Consider the following 17,638-nt stretch of genomic DNA (forward strand, 5'->3'; position numbering starts at 1 on the left):
TCTAATGTTAGATAACTTCCCGGGCCAATTTCTCCGCTTTTAGAAAAAAGACATGAAGAACTGTTCCCTTGTGTTTCTAGAATATGATTGACAGAGTGAGTACTTGCTGCTGGAAATGCTGACTCATCGGCTTTGAGAGTGCAGGTGTAGCTCATTACCTTGAGGTTTGTTATCCTCTACGGGATCGGTGTCCCTAAACCGGGACAGTTGTTGCTCAATATGCGATAATGTGACTAGAATGACGTTGCAAACAACAGCCAATTCCGGGACATAGACATGTCTTATATGGGCAGAAAGCTTCAATTCTTGTTAATCTAACTGAACTGTCCAATTTACAGTAGCTATGATTACAAAAAAATACCATTCTATTGTTTGAGGATAGTGCACAACAACAAAACACTTTTATCACGGCAAGTGGTTTGATACATTCACCTCTGAAGGTTATAATGTTCTTACATTCAGTAATCTTGCTCTGATTTGCCGTCCTGAGGGCCCCAGAGAAAAAATGTAGTGTAGTTTTGTTTGAAAAAAATATATTTTTATATTCAAATGTAGGAACTGGGTTCTACGGTTTGACCCCACTGCTGTCTATGGCAGATTCATTTTAAGCGGAAATTGAAAAAAACTGTCCGAATGAAATAGGACTTTTTTTTAAACCGTTTTTTTAAACAATCCATAGAAAGTAAAGACAGCAGTATCTTGGTAAGTGTTTTATGCTGTGGTTGATAGGTGAGGAAATGTGCCAAATTTGGGTGCAGACAAAAGTGTCCTTTCAACAAAACTTTGAACCATCAACAAAACACTTCAAGACAGTGGGCTTAATTTCTTTCAACTACTAACAGAATTCTTAAACTAATATCCAAATGTGCTTTTACTTTGAGTGATTATATTTTCGGTTTTAGAACCAGACAGGGGAATAACAAATGACAGCATTACTCATATACAAAGGACTTGAACCAGCCAAACTTAGCCCACTACTGCAGTGCAGCAACACGTTTCTTGAGTTGGATCCTTTTCTCCAACCAGACACAGCTGAAAAAGAACTCCTGTGGTTGCTGCATTCACCCCTGAATTAAGTATTGGATTATGCAGAATATCAAAATATGCACGTCTGGAATCCTTACGAATCAAATTCAATTGAGTAAACATTTAATCAGTAAACTGATTTATTTTTAAAAGAAAGCCTCAGCTATTTCTCACTTAAGATATTGGCTAAAGATGTAAAGATATTTTCTCTTGGCAGGGTAAGATATCTAATATGTATTGTTGCTAGGGATTTCTTAAGACTAGGCATAACTTGATGTATTAAAGTTTTTTTTTTTTACATCCCTCTTTGTATTGGTATTAAAAACATATTATTTCCCTGGTCTAGCTGTTCTTGTTTGATGTATTACCAGCTCTGTTGGGTGTTTTATAAGATGTAAAAATTTGAATTCATTAATAAAAAGTGGGTGATATTTCTCATAGCGTGACGGGGGGTGACTGCATTCAAAGACTTCAAAGCTGAATGTTAGCACCACAAACGTGCGAGAGAGTGGTATTTTCCGTGGACTTTCACTTTATTCTTTCTTAATCTCATTACTCCTTGTATTGTTCTCATACCTGAAAAAAAAACTTGCCTCAATTATATTTGCTTCGCTTTTCAAGCAGTTTGTTGTCATTCTGCCATCTGCAGACCAGCATGTCCCAGAACAATGTGATGCATTCACAGAGCTTCCTTGGTTTTCTGAGCAGAGAGCGACTCCTTTCTCTCGCTTCTCAGCCCAATTCATGGCTTTCTTCTCCCTTTTAAGTGGGCTGTTGATGAGGTTAGCCTAATCAGATTAAGTCAACTCACATTGGTCGCCGCAGTTTGTTTTCCTTCCAAAGGCGTCCTGACATCTCCTATACGTTTTCTTTATCCTCCATCCTGCTTTTTTTTGTGCACTTTTCATCAAGGCTTCCAACCAATTCCACCAAATCTTTTGAGCGCAGCTTCCAATGGACTCCTTTATAAACCTCAGTACCCCAATGATATAGGTTATTTAGAATGGGTCACTACACTGCAATACTTTGGGGGGAGCGCTTTAAAGTTGTGCAATGACGGATTTGGACATTTCCACTGGTGTCTGTGTAAAGAGGCTGAACAGCACACATTAGGAATATACAAAACACCAAATTCAATTCTGGAAATCGCTGGAACCTTTAATTTGATTCCCAAATAAATGTTTGAAGGATGTTGTATTAACAACAAGACTTAACACAATTTTCCCTGATTTCAAGACACAGAGATAGGGCCAACGTTTTCAATGCTGGTTGTTAACTAGTCTTTTAGTGCAATAAGCATCCATTGATTAGAGTGCATTAATAGATGTAAAAACTACACCAACTGAATTTAAACGGCTACAATTATCCACTTCATCATTTATGATTTGTTGTTGAACATTTTAAATCCTTTAGGAACTTGATGTAAGTTGTAAACTTTCATCCGGAAGAAAATAGAAAAGTATTCCTGTCAACACTTGCCAATTCTACTAATGTGAAAGAGTAAAATGAGATGCACATGTTTTTTTGTTCTTTATTCTGCAAGGAAAGGAGGATAACCACGTTTTTTTACACAACATGGTATGTACTATATTTGTTTCTGTTCATCGAAGTCATGTTACCATTACAGTAAACTTTTCTTCAATATGTTTTTACAATATTTTGTTATAGGCCTACATGACAAAGATATACCACTTAAATAGGCACATAGGCTATTGTTGTGGACTGGACAACCTGGACACTAAACAAGTATCTTGATTAATGTCAGCAAAATGCAATAATGTGTGTTAAAATAAAACAAAATAATGTACTTGTTATCTATTATTTTCCCTTATTACACCCTTTATTACACCAATGTCAATTTTATAAATAAAACAATTATTGGCAAAAGCAGTGTGAATCTCCTGTCCAATATGCCTCTAAAATCTGAATCTTTCTTTAGGAGAATACATTGCAATATATGTATTTTCAACAATTTAACTCAACGTTGATAATTATTCGAAGAGGTATTCCTGGTATTTGAACCCTGAGCAGAGATGCCCGTTTGTACCTATAACTGAACAATCTCTGCAGTTCTCATCGGTGGTGTGCCGTAACTTGATTCTCCCCCTAATAACAGGCTTACAAAGACAATGAGCACAATGAGTACAGAAGAGGCCTTTTCATGTGACTTAAGAGGCCTCCTTTGAGAAAAGACATGGCAGCACACTGACTGAATGGGGGCTGTCGAACCATTTAAAGTTAATGGATCTGAGAGTCTGTCGCCATAATTGCATTATAGGGTTTCAGCAGGCCTTTGAGTTCCACACTTACAACTTGGGCACACTAGTGCCCTTCATTCATATCAGCGCTCGGCACTGGAATTCACTATGACAGATATGGCCCTCTCAAGCACTGTTGAACAAGGTCCCCCTCTCCCTCCCACCTGCAAATTCCTAGGCTTAAAACAGAGTGTAGGCACGGCACAGACAATGTATCAAAATCAGAGGGAAAAGCACATCTGAAATTGAATCATTATAAAGGCCAGCTACAGTTCATGGACTGCCTTTACACAATGCTGTTTCTACACATGTTACTGGGCAATACGTTTCAGGATACTATTGTTAAAATGTTTATTTTGATGATAAAGTTTACTACTGCTATTACAATGTCTATCAAAACCATATGTGCAGTGGTCTATACGATAATATGTGTACAGTACCTTCAGAAAGGTTTCATACCTGGACATATTCCACATTTTCTTGTGTTAGATCCTGAATTCAAAATGGTTGACATTTATTTTTCCCCTCACCCATCTACACACAATACCCCATAACGACAAAATGAAAACATGTTTTTTTGAAGTTTTTGAAGATTTATTGAAAATGAAATACACAAAATCTCACATTTACATAACTATTCATTCCCCTTTGCTCTGACACTCTAAATTGAGCTCAGGTGCATCCAATTTCCTTAGGTCATCCTTGAGACGATCCACCTGTGACCAATTCAATTGTTTGGGCATGATTTGGAAAGAAACAACTGTCTATATAAGGTCAATGTCAGAGCAGAAACTATACCAGGAAGTTCAAAGAACTGTCTATAGATCTCCGAGTCAAAATTGTGAGGAGGCATATATAGTGCACTCAGTAATTATTGGGACAGTGAAGCATTTTTTATTCTTTTGGCTCTATACTCCCAAAGTTTGGATTTAAAATCAAACAAAGACTATGAAGCTAAAGTGAAGATTGTCAGCTTTAATCTGAGTGTATTTTCATCCATTCCAGGTGAACCGTTTAGAAATTACAGCACTTTTTGTACATAGTACCGCCCATTTTAGGGGAGCAAAATATTGGATTACAAATTTGCTTATATGTGTATTAAAGTAGTACAAAGTGTAGTATTTGGTTCCATATTCCTAGCACGCAATGACTACGTAAAGCGTAGTAAAGTGAGGTTACACATTTGTTGGTTGCATTTCCAATCTGTTCTGGTTGTGTTTCAGATTATTTTGTGCCAAGTACAAATGAATGGTAAATAATGTATTGTGTCACTTTGGAGTCACTTTAATTGTAAATAACAATATACACTGTAGTATGTTTCTAAACACGTCTACATTCATGTGGATACTACTATTACAGAGTGAGAAAGTAACAGATGCACAAATATCACACCCCCAAGACATGCTAACCTCTCACCATTACAATAACAGTTGAGGTTAGCATTTTTGGGGGGGTATGATATTTGTGCAACTTTCTCACTCATCATTATTCATGCTTCATTCAGGATTGTCAATTAAAAAAATCTTAACCGTTATTTAATTAGGCAAGTCAGTTAAGAACAAATTCTTATTGACAATGATGGCCTATCAAAAGGCAAAATGTCTTCTGTAATTTCTAATCATGGTAGCATCCACATTAATGTAGAAGTGTTTATATTGTTGGGGCCTCCTGAGTGTCGCAGCGGTCTAAAGTACTAGAGGCGTCACTACACATCTGGGTTCGATCCCGGGCAGTATCGCAGCCTGCTGTGACCGGGAGACCCATGAGGCGGCGCACAATTGGCCTAGTGTCGTCCAGGTTAGGAAAGGGTTTATTTATATCTTTCTTCCCTTTAGTGAAGAGATGGCCGCTGACGTAATTTCCAGAAATGCAGAATACACCAATTGTATTTAAGCAGGTCTCATTTGTTTATTTTAACATGCTTTCTCCATTCCTTTAGTGAAAAAGTTCATTCATTTCAAACTTGTAATGAAATGGTTGTGAATGAAATACCGGGGGAAAAAACAAGGCAGAAAATGCAAATGTTTCATAATTTGGCTTGAGTTGACCTCGTGTCGAATCCATTTGGCCAAACCAAACAGATGTAATAGACAAAACAGGACTTTTCACAGGCTGTGGCTAATAGTGTTGGTTAAGTCAGACAAATGAACACAGAGCAGAAAAAGGACATTTCTCACTGCTTTACCTGGCTGAATACCATTCCAATGCGTTTGATTTATTTAAAAAGAACTTGAGAACTTCACAAGCCAAATTATTCAAATTTAGATTGATGTTCCTCGTCTAGTAATATTTTTTTTTTGGGGGGGGGTGACTCCTTTTGTCAAGAGGCAAAATCAATGCAAATGAATCCTTTATGCATTTCCCTGTGAATAATTTGAAAGTCTTTGCACTTTTTATTGGCTCCCGCCTCTAGCTAAACAAAATCATAAGAAAAGGTGGAGAATGCGAGCATTTATCGACCAGTGGAGGAGAGAGATGACCCTGCTCTTGGGTTGACAAAGGGTCCTTTATGGCGGCCAAGGGTTTCTATGAAGCATGGGTATTCCACCCTGACTGACCAACACCACAGGAGACCCCAACACGTGCGGATGGTGCCCTCAGCAGAATCAGTTCTATTTACTCACATAAAGGGAAAGGGAAACCAACCAACCACATCTATGGCCAATATTCTCAGGGACAATCAGACAATCTGACAGGCCAGAACTAGAAGGACAGAGGACAGGATGCAGATTTGCTGGCAGACATTACTGTAATGTTGAGTGCATTCATAAAAATGTCAGCCATGAGAGATGGCTCACTAAAGGAATCGCTGTTGACAATGAGGTTAACTGAAAATGTCAAGTTTGCCAAGGGACTACAGAAATAACAATCCCTGAATCCCTCTCTTCGATCTTGGTCTCTATGCTATCCCACTGAGGTAAAATATTGGCCTCTATGCTCTCCCACTGAGGTAAAACCAAGGCCATACTAACTAACAGTACAAGTTCAGGTTTTACTGCATATTTTGATAAAAATAAATATATATATATATATATATGCAGCATGCAACAATTTCAAAAATGTTACAGTTCATATAAGGAAATCAGTCCATTTAAATACATTAATTAGGCCCTAATCTATGGATTTCACATGACTGGGAATACAGATATGCTTCTTTTGGTTCAGAGAAACCTTATAAAATGGTAGGGTGGTATACAGAAGATAGCCTTATCTGGTGTGACCACCATTTGCCTCATGCAGTGCAACACATTTCCTTTGCATAGAGTTGATCAGGCTGTTGCTTGTGGCCTGTGGAATTGTTGTCCCACTCCTCTTCAATGGCTGTGTGAAGTTGCTGGATATTGGCGGGAACAGGAACATGCTGTCAATCCAGAATGCACACCATGGAAGAACTGGGACATTTTCAGCTTCCAGGAATTGTGTACAGATCCTTGCGACATAGGGCCGTGCATTATCATTCTGAAACATGAGGTGATGGTGGTGGATGAATGACATGACAATGGGCCTCAGGATCTCGCCACAGTATCTCTGTGCATTCAAATTGCCATTGATAAAATGCAATTGTGTTCGTTGTCCGTAGCTTATGCCATCCCATACCATAACCCCACAGCCACCATGGGGCACTCGCCCACACGACATACTGACAAATTCTCTAAAACAACATTGGAGTCAGCTTATAGTAGAGAAATTAACGTTACATTATCTGGCAACAGCTCTGGTGGACATTGCTGCAGTCTGCCAATTGTACACTCCCTCAAAAATTGAGACAGCTGTGGCATTGTGTTGTAAGACAAAACTGGCCATCCATTGTCCCCAGCACAAGGCGCACCTGTGTAATAATCATGCTGTTTAATCCGCTTCTTGATATGCCACACCTGTCAGGTGGATGGATTATCTTAGCAAAGGAGAAATGTTCCCTTACAGGAATGTAAACAGATTTGTGCACAATGGGAGATATTAGCTTTTTGTGCATATGGAACATTTCTGAGATCTTTTATTTCAGCTCATGAAACATGGGACCAACACTTTATACGTTGCATTTATATTTTTGTTAGTTGACAACCCAATCAGAGGCAGTCAGTAGAAGTCACCCTGGTCTGTCTCAGCTCTTCATGTATTTTAGTGTTTGCAGTCAATTCTGCGATCATAAGGTCACCAAAGACACCCTCGGTTTACAAATGTCAAAAAATGTTACAAAAAATAAATAAACCGTCCCCTCCCTTACTTACTCACTCAATCCCTCAGAAGTGAAGGTTCACACACTTCCCAGTCTGTACTGTACGTTTAATTTTGGGCCAAACACTGGAGAGGAGACGATTTGTGTCCCTACAAACACTATCAATCGGATCAAAAGCCTAAGAAACAAAAGCAGAGGCTGGCAGAGTCCAACAAACGCTCTCATTAGTCACCTCTTCCCGTATACGCATATTACAGCCCTGTTTATATGCACGGATATGTTTACACTGGAAATAATGGGCCTCATTCAGCAATTGTGAGCAACACAAATGTGCGTAAATCGTTAGTCCAAAAAAACATTTATCCCTCTATGAATTCAGATTCCCAGAAGATTTAGTAGCTTGAACCAGTAAACATACAATTTTAAGAGGTATAGAAATGTTCAGAAAATCTCCCATGGGGTTTGTTATGCCTTTTTCATAATTACAAATATGCAAATTTTACATAAGAACCAGTCAAAAGATTTGGACACACCTACACATTACACAGTTTTTCTTACATTTTCTTATTTTCTACATTGTAGAATAATAGGGAAGACATCCAAACTATGAAATAACACATTTGGAATAATGTAGTAACCAAATAAGTGTTAAACAAATCAAAATATATTTTATATATGATGTTCTTCAAAGTAGCCAACTTTTGCCTTGATGTCATCTTTGCACACTCTTGGCATTCTCTCAACCAGCTTCATGAGGTAGTCACCTGGAATGCATTTAAATTAACAGGTGTGCCTTGTTAAAAGTTAACTTGTGGAATTTCTGTCCTTCTTATTGTGTTTGAGCCAGACAGTTGGGTTGTGACAAGGTATGGTAGTATACAGAAGATAGCCTTATTTTGGCAAAAAAAACAAGTCCTTATTATGGCAAGAACTCAAATAAATAAATAACTGAAATAAGCAAAGAGAAACAACAGTCCATCATTACTTTAAGACATGAAGGTCAGTCAATCCGGAATATTTCAAGAACTTTGAAAGTTTCTTCAAGTGCAGATGCAAAAAAAGAGATTCAGATTGCAGACAAAATAACTGCTTCACAGAGTTCAAGTAACAGACACATCTCAACATCAACTGTTCATTGGAGACCGTGTGAATCAGGGCTTCATGGTCGAATTGCTGCAAAGAAACACACCAATAAGAAGAAAAGATCTGTCCTTTGGTCTGATGAGTCCAAATTTGAGATTGTTGGTTCCAACTGTCATGTCCTTGTGAGACGCATAGTAGGTGAACGAATGATGTCCATATTTATGGTTCCCACCGTGAAGCATGGAGGAGGAGGTGTGATGGTGCTTTGTTGGTGACACTATCAGTGGTTTATTTGGAATTCAAGGCACACTTAAACAGTATGGCTTCCACAGCGTTCTGCAGCGATACACGTATGACTGTGTGAATCAGTCCTACTAAAGGACACCAATAATAAGAAGAGACTTGCTTGGGCCAAGAAACATAAGCAATGGACCGGTGAAAATGGACCGGTGAAAATGTGTCCTTTGGTCTGGAGTCCAAATTGGCGAGTTTTGGTTCCAATCGCTGTGTCTTTGTGAGACGGTGTGGGTGAACGGATGATCTCTGTCTATTTGTGTATTTCCCACCGTAAAGCATGGAGGAGGTGGTGTGGAGGTGTGGAGGTGCTTTGCTGGTGACACTGTCTGTCATTTATTTAGAATTCAAGGCACACTTAACCAGCATGGCTACCACAGCATTCTGCTGTGATACGCCATCCCTTCTTGTTTGGGCTTAGTGGGACTATCAATTATTTTTCAACAGGACAATGACCCAAAACACACCTCCAGGCTGTGTAAGGGATATTTGATCAAAAATGAGAGTGATGGAGTGCTGCATCAGATGACCTGGTGTAACAGTATAACTTTAGACCGTCCCCTCGCCCATACCCGGGCGCAAACCAGGGACCCTCTGCACACAGACAACAGTCACCCACGAAGCATCGTTACCCATCACTCCACAAAAGCCCAAAAGAACCACTACTTCAAGGTCTCAGAGCAAGTGACGTCACCGATTGAAACGCTATTTAGCGCGCACCACCGCTAACAAGCTAGCCGTTTCACATCCGTTACACTGGCCTCCACAATCACCCGACCTCAACCCAATTGAGTTGGTTTGGGATGAGTTGGACCGCAGAGTGAAGGAAAAGCAGCCAACAAGTGCTCAGCATATGTGGGTACCCCTTCAAGACTGTTGGAATAGCATTCTTCATGAAGTTGGTTGAGAGAATGCCAAGAGTGTGCAAAGCTGTCATCAAGGGTGGCTACTTTGAAGACTCTAAAATATTAAATATATTTAGATTTGTTTAACACTTTTTTGGTTACTACATGATTCCATATGTGTTATTTCATAGTTTTGATGTCTTCGCTATTATTCTACAATGCTGAAAATAGTAAAAATCAAGAAAGACCTTTGCATGAGTAGGTGTGTCCAAACTTTTGACTGGTAGTGTATATGATGATAAATTAGGCCCACTGTAGACTGTAAGTGAACAAGGAATGGGAGTTTTGGTCATTCAAAAAATAGGCAAAAATAACTAGTAGGCTATAGTCACTGTAAAATAATAGGTATCCATAGACCCAAAATATGCTTCTTTTTTAATCTTGTAATAAAGCAACTCCCCCTCTCCCAGCTCCACTTTCCCACACATGCACACACTCCTACCAAAGTTCAGACTCAAATGTGTGATCCTCAATAAGCAGCGTCACAGCCATCCTCCTCTCCCTGTGATCCCTGCCTCTCCCATCTCCAGCCCCCTGCCTGCGGCTGACCCTGTGTGTACCCGGCCGTCGGGCCCCCTGTGGGTCCTCTCCCAGGCCAGGGAGGCCCACGTTGGAGTTGCGATTCGGGCTCATTAGCGTGGCCCACCTGGAGGCTTGCCGGGGGCCGGCAGAGTGCCCGGGCCCTTGATCTGTGGTCTATGAGCAGCGGTGTGACATACTGGGGCTGGCCTACCGGGCTAACATCATAGCCCAACCCAACACAGCACACATCCTGTGGAATAAAGAGCCCCCTCCAGCCTTCAGCCAACAGCGGCCAAATCACTTTAATTGTCCCTACACCCAAAACAAGCCACCCTACTCGCTCTCTCTTTTTACTCCACCCAGAGCTCCCTTTCACCCACCTCAAACACAAACTGTTAAGAGGAAATATAGGACATTAATTTTGCGTTGGTTTTTAACTGTTGTTGTTAGTGATCTCATTGTTACAGATTTGCATGACATACTGGTGAAAATTGTTGTGTTTTGTGTAATTCCTTTTCATGTTTTGGCAGCTTAGGAATGCTTATTCGGCTTTTCGGCTATACACTTTCTGTCCTCATTGACAAACGTTTTCCAAACATTGTGTTTGCTATGTGTTAGTGGAGCTCTGACTCCATGGGTAAATCTTAAATCTCTTTCCTTGATTCCTTACATCACTGATTCCTTTTTCGTTATCACATCCTTGAGCCAAATCTGTCAATCAGAGTGGGAGAGCACTTTCCAGCCACAATCGGCTATAGTCTAGGAGGCAGTGTGTTTTAGTGAATATTTTAATTCTTAAAAAAAAAGATTGCAGCAGACAACCCAGTCAGTGGCAGTCAGTAGAAGTCTCCCTGGTCTGTCTGAGATCTTATGTTAGTGTAAGCAGGCAATTCTGGGACCATATTGTCACCAAAAATGCCCTCAAACCAACCCTCCCATCCCTTACTTCCTCACTCCCTCAGAAGTGAAGGTTCACATACCTCCCAGCTGGCCGGGGGCCAGGAGAGGGTTCAGCACTTGATCTGTGGTCTATGAGCAGCGGTGTGCCATACTGTCTGGCTGGGGTTGGCCCGCTGGGCTAACACCATAGCCCAACCCAGCCCAGCAGCACCCAGCCTGTGGAATAAAGAGCCCCCTCCAGCCTTCAGCCAAGTGCAGCCAAATCACTTGAATTGTGCCTACAGCCAAAACAAGCCACTCTTCTCTCTCTCCTCTCTCTCTCTCTCTCTCTCTCTCTCTCTCTCTTTACTCCACCCTCCACTCCCTTTCATCCACCCTCCACTCCATCCTCTTCGACAAACATTGTTTACTATGTGTTTGCTGTGTGTTAGTGGTGTTCTGACTCCCTGGGTGAATCTTAAATATCTTTCCTTGATTCCTCACATCCCTGATTCCTTGGAAACAACCCCTAGCCTCTAGGGCTAGCCGCTTATGGAGATCTAAGAGGATTGGACAGGAGTAACCAATATGGCAATAATTCCACCCAGCCTATCAGAGGGCAAAGTGGAGCTATTACCAATTACCATATTGCTTAAATCTATTAAATTATCTCTAATCCCCTCAAGTGTTTAGGGGGTAGGTTCCTTTGCTTGACAGGGCCATCGATTCCTCATCTCATCTCAACAAGAGTGTATATTTCCTGAAGTATACTACAGGCTAATACTGATATAACCAAAAACGTGTACTATTAGGTTACTGACAGCACATCACTTCTTTCACTCGGATTTTCAAAATTAGTTCATCTATCTAGGTTCCTGAAAAGAGGATAATTCCCTTTAAAATTTAAACCAACCTTTAAACCCCACAGGTGCCCTCTGGCACAGTGTTTGCAACCTAATGACAGATTTGAGTTTAAAGTAACTGCAGGGAGGACATTATGGTTTAGTCAGTTAGCAAACACAGCAGCTATGCTCCCCAGGCATCCGGTGCCCCCCAGGCTCAATGTCCTACCATGTCACAGCCTCAGGTGAGAGCTTCTGAAGTTCCACTAGACCATGTCAATACACTAGCTAAGAATGATCAGGGCAGGACAAATCTACTGTAGCTGAATGGTAAAACTTTCATGACTGACTTAAACAAAGAAAAGGTTGAATTTTGTCAACGAACTAGTTAACTGCAGTCGAGAGCAGGTTAACTTCATTAAATAGCACAATATAATATAATGACACCACTGAAGATCTCAATGACAACCAAACAAAAGAGGTTTGGATTGGTTCCTGCCTAGGCCTATATATTGCAGTTCCATGTGGATATAATCATCACATAGTTCCCATCATTAATTCTAGACAAAGTCTAGGCAACACTGACGTTAAAGCAGTAGATCACATAAAACACTAAAAAGGGGGTTAGAAATCAAAATATATATATGCACAGTGAAAAAGTGTACACAAACATCCCAGTCCAGGGCTAGCATATCAATGGCTCTTTGCATTAGCATGACTCCCCAGGCTTTCTCCTTCAATAAGACCCTTCTGAAAGGCTGACTAAGCACATTCCACCTGCTGTTGAAAGGGCTCCCATGACCTCCCTCTGCTGCACCTCAGCAGTGCCCCGCAGCCGGCTGGCCATGCACCACCACCACCAGCCCTGGGGCGAACCTGGCTACAGCTAACCCATTTTCACACCGCAGGGGCCATCCTCCCCTCCACAGCCTCCACTGTCACTCCCACACATTCAAACAATACATACACACACATGTTCGCATACCGACACAACACAAACATACACGCACACTTTTACACTCATCATTTGCTACTACTCTGCTCTTTATTTTACTCTTATTATTATCTAACTTGATGCCTGTTCACTTCACCCTGCCTTGATGTACATATCTACCTCAAGTACCTCCTACTTCTGCACATTGATCTGGTACTGGTACTCCCTATATTTACTGTCTGTATACTGTAACTTAGAAAGTAATACTAAGTGTATGTTGTGGGGTAAGCTGTTAGTAGCCCATGTGTCTCACCCTAAGAATTTGGTCCCTCTCCCCCACAGAACTTAGCCTATACTGTTCTGACATGGTGGTACACATGTAGCCTATAGCTAGTTTTAGAGAAATGTCATCATCGAATATTGTAAAAGCTTTCAGTCTGCTTATATGCCCACTTTATTAATCCTACGCTTCTGACTTGGTGTACAGGGAGAATACTGTAAGAACGGCCCTTGCTCTGAATTCTGTCGCTGTCCAGTTCAAAAGTACTGAACAAATAGGTATATTGTCCATCCGAGCTCGCTCATTAATGTCTTAATCGAAATTACAGCTTGCCTCTTATCCACCCATCGTTCCCTTATGCCATAGTTTGTACATCTAAATTGTTTTATTGCTTATATAGGTCTCTCTCATTAGTATCTTATTCATCATTTTAGGCAATGTTGGAATGATCCATTTCTTTGTTTTGCTTACTGTGTGTGTTATAATTAGCTCATGTGCTTTTCTGCATGAGGAGAGGATACTATAATGTTGGGTCTGTAAACATGTTTGACAGTGAAAGTTCAGTAATAGACCCGTGTAATTCCAGTTGATATTACGAGGGTTGTTTTGTTTTCTTAATGCGTTGTCTGTGAATCTGTATAGGCCTGTTGTCTAAAAAAGTGGATCCTCGTGATTGTATTTTCCTTCCTTTTTAGACTAAGTAGGCAAAATAAAATACTTCAAATGGTCTCTCTCTCAAGAAGAGTAAAGTTAACGCCTCAACATATTGCTGAATTTATCTGAAATAACACCTATCTTAATTTCTGTCTGTATCCATTTTAAAAGTGCTGAACAAAAAGTCCTACCTCGTCGCATCTCGTTTGCTAGCACTTGCTTATACTTAGAACATAGCGCTCTGATATCAGAACAGACGTTATGAATCTACTGAACAGAAATGTAATAATGTTTCTGTATGGTTCAAAAGTCAAAACTCATCTTGGTGTTTGTTATTATTGAAGGAGAATGAATTTTTTATCGAGTTACACAAATCCACAAGGAGTCAGCAGAAACCATATTTATTTAAGTCAGCCATATCAGCTCTGGTTTTTAAAAAGGCAGTAAATGAGACTGAATGAACTTTTTCGCTGCCAGATGAGGCTCCGCTGATGGCCAGGTGTAGCGATGGTAAGGATTCACTTCACGGTGCTGCAAAGAAAGCTCCTCTGTCGGGACAGCTTTATGTAGGCGCTAACAGTTTGTGGGCACCGTTTGGCACCGTTATAGTGCAATGAATGTACTGTTAGTGTTTTGTTGTGTAGTGGCTTTGCTGGCATGCATCTAAAAAAAAATGTTGAGTTTGCCTCACCAAGATTTATATGCTAAAATAACCACTGGCCTTAGGTAATATTCAAATGGCCGTCACCTTAGCATTCGCATTAGCCACAGCTCTGGCCTCTGACAGAGAGCACGAGGGGAGCAGTAGCATATGGTCAGCTCTGCATCAATCCCCCTACTGTTTGAAGACTCCCCAAGGCCTGGAGGGGGATTGAGATGTCACGCTCCCTCTTTACTAGATTAGAGCTAATAATCTCTCAATAACGAGACTTTACAACAGGAGTGTAAAACAGGCAGTCCTCGGGGGTTGGTTCCACTGTGTTTTGGCATGCCTTTTTGTCTTGCTGACTTATTTTATGACAGCAAGTAACATGTTCCTCCCCCAACTTTCCCCTAATCATTTGTCAGCAAATGGGTACTTTTTAAGTATATGACACATCTGTACTTGGAAGTCACTAGCTGGATTTAACAATTAATGCACAAATTAAAGAGGATATTGATTATTAGTACATTTTCAGATATACAGTCATTGATTGATGAGTGGGAATATCTCAGAGAGTCTATCCGGTATGAGTGGAGAAGAGATATTTTGGAGGTGTGTTTGTCTGCAATGCTCAGCTGGTACAGTAGTTTGTTACACAACACTGTGTTGGACAGCACCAGCAGGACCCCTAGCTCCTAGCAGATCCACTTCTAATTACACTAAATGAAAGTCCTGACAAAGACTAAATTACCCAGCTAAAGGTCACCAGACGAAGGCTCTGCTCTCTGCTAGTTTGTGTGTGTCTCTCTCTCTTGCTTACATACAAATACAGACAGACAGACACACAGACACTTAGGGATTAGCCACAAAGTGCAGGCTAACACACATACGCAATATCCCTTTCATCTCTCCACTCATTGAGCCCTTCTGTCTCTGCTATTTTGCCTCTATTTTGCCTCTTACACACGCACCCGAAGTAGCCAGTGAAGGAACCCAGTGACTAGCCACAAAGCGCAAGCTAACACATACAATATCTCTCTCCACTCATAGAGCCAATGGCTGTGACCTCTTTCACATAATATAATTTTGAGCTAATGTCCCATGTCAAAGACCCACCCAGCCAACTGACTAATTTCAACCAAAAGCAGTTCAGAATTACAACAGATACATTCCTAAACAGTGATGAATCAGTACAGACTACAGTGATCTGCTTGTTAATAAATTTTTACTACGTATTCAAACCAAACAGCCACTGAACTACATAAAACATAGTTAGCTAACTGTAACCAGGATACCATCTCTCTCAGCATGGGCACGTTTTGATTAAAACCAGGAAAAATGACACCATTGTTGAAGGTTGCATTTCCCCCCAACAGCATATTGTGGAGGATGCCCCTGGTTACCTTCCTGGGAAAGTAGTGCCAGGCTCATAATGAAGCAGGGACTCCTGCTGGAGCGGTGATTAGGACGAGATGCCTTGGCTATGAGACTGCTAGACCACACGTCAGCACAGTTTTCGTCCCTGCAGGGCTGAAGTCATTCACTGTAACACAACACTGACCCCGGAAAGGCTGAGATCTTGCACACTCTCCTCTCATTTACGTGGAGCTCTAGCAGCAGAAGCAGGAAGGAACCCCAGAGATGAAAGATATTACATGGTGAAGGGTGGGGGGGGGACTTTGAAGGCAGATTTTTAAGGCTAGACAGGGTTTTACCACACTGCTCTACTATTGCATGCAGCTAGCAGCATAAAAAGAAAGGAGAGTACTAACGCGTTCAGAGATGTGTTGGAAAGTGAATTTGTTGTCAGTCAGGCAGGTTTTATGTGATTGAGAAAGATGGCAATAGGCTATTGCTAGTGTTCTTCACACACTCAAATGACAAAACAGCAACCAAAAGATTATTACCGGATCATGATTAAGCCAGAAAAGTGCCGCAATCAAGAAACACACCATACATTTCCTCAGATAGAGAAGTGAATAATACTAATATATATGTACTTATGTCAGAATTATGTAGCAACTCTGACAGTTTCTATATGCAGATCAATATTAGTTTGTTTGGGTCCTGTCCTGACCATCACTCTGGGGCAACATGTTTGGGAGACAATGACATTCCAACCAGGAGACAACCACAGTCTCCATACCTGGTTAAAGGACCAAAACAACGTTCCACGGCTTGACCATGTCTCTGCCGACCTTATGCCAGACAGCCGACTGGAAATGCCAGGAATGCTAGACTGCAGCTCGATAGGATACCATGTTCCCCTGATTGGCTACTGGTGGGCAGAGCCACAGAGACAATGTTCACGATGAGTTCCCACACAATAGGGACAAGACATTTATGACTCTTTGGCCATGGAAAAAATGAGAGTGGTTCACACTCGGGACACACCGGTGCTGTAACCCCGCCGACACCCCTGGAATGAGGCTGCTCTGCTTGATACCCTGACGTTTTTGAGCAGAGGAGATGAGTTTACAGGGATGGAGAAAGGGTCTCCCCACAGTGCCCAACGAGCCTGTCCCATTTGGGGTGATTTAAGTGGCCGGTTATTACCTTTCCCAGCCATTGTCTCTGCTCTTATAGGCCACTGCCTTTAATCATTAGCCTCAACACTGATTAGGTTGCAGTCAGCAGAATTTCTGTATGGCATTATTCTACTGGCATGTGGCATGTGAAAACGACAAACCGGAAACTAGGCAACCCAAATTAAAATGTCTAGGATATTCCACTTCAAATGAATTGATAACCCCATAAAACTTTCCCACAAACATATTTCAGACTGTCTCCCTTATTGTACCCCATATGCGACATTACTACAAACCTCGTAGGCATAGGCTTCAGGCCTATGGGAAATTTACATTGTAGGACTATTTGTTCTTTGCAAGTCGTCTGCGAGAGAAAAGCAACACAATAATTTGATGGCAAATGCAGACAAATGATAACTGTGGGTAACAATGCAGGTAATTTTGTTTACTTTGTTCGTTCTCAAAACAACAACATAACAAGAGTGCTTCTGGTTTGTCGCAATTGTAAATAGTTTATGGTGAGGGAGCATTGAGAACCATTGATTGAGTAGCCTACAATGCAACATGCACTGCTGTCTTACAACAGAAAGTATTCAAAGTCACTAGTAGCGAT

Source organism: Oncorhynchus mykiss, chromosome 16 (genome assembly GCF_057628025.1).
Source record: "Oncorhynchus mykiss isolate SJ-2025 chromosome 16, ASM5762802v1, whole genome shotgun sequence".
Lineage (NCBI taxonomy): Eukaryota > Metazoa > Chordata > Actinopteri > Salmoniformes > Salmonidae > Oncorhynchus > Oncorhynchus mykiss.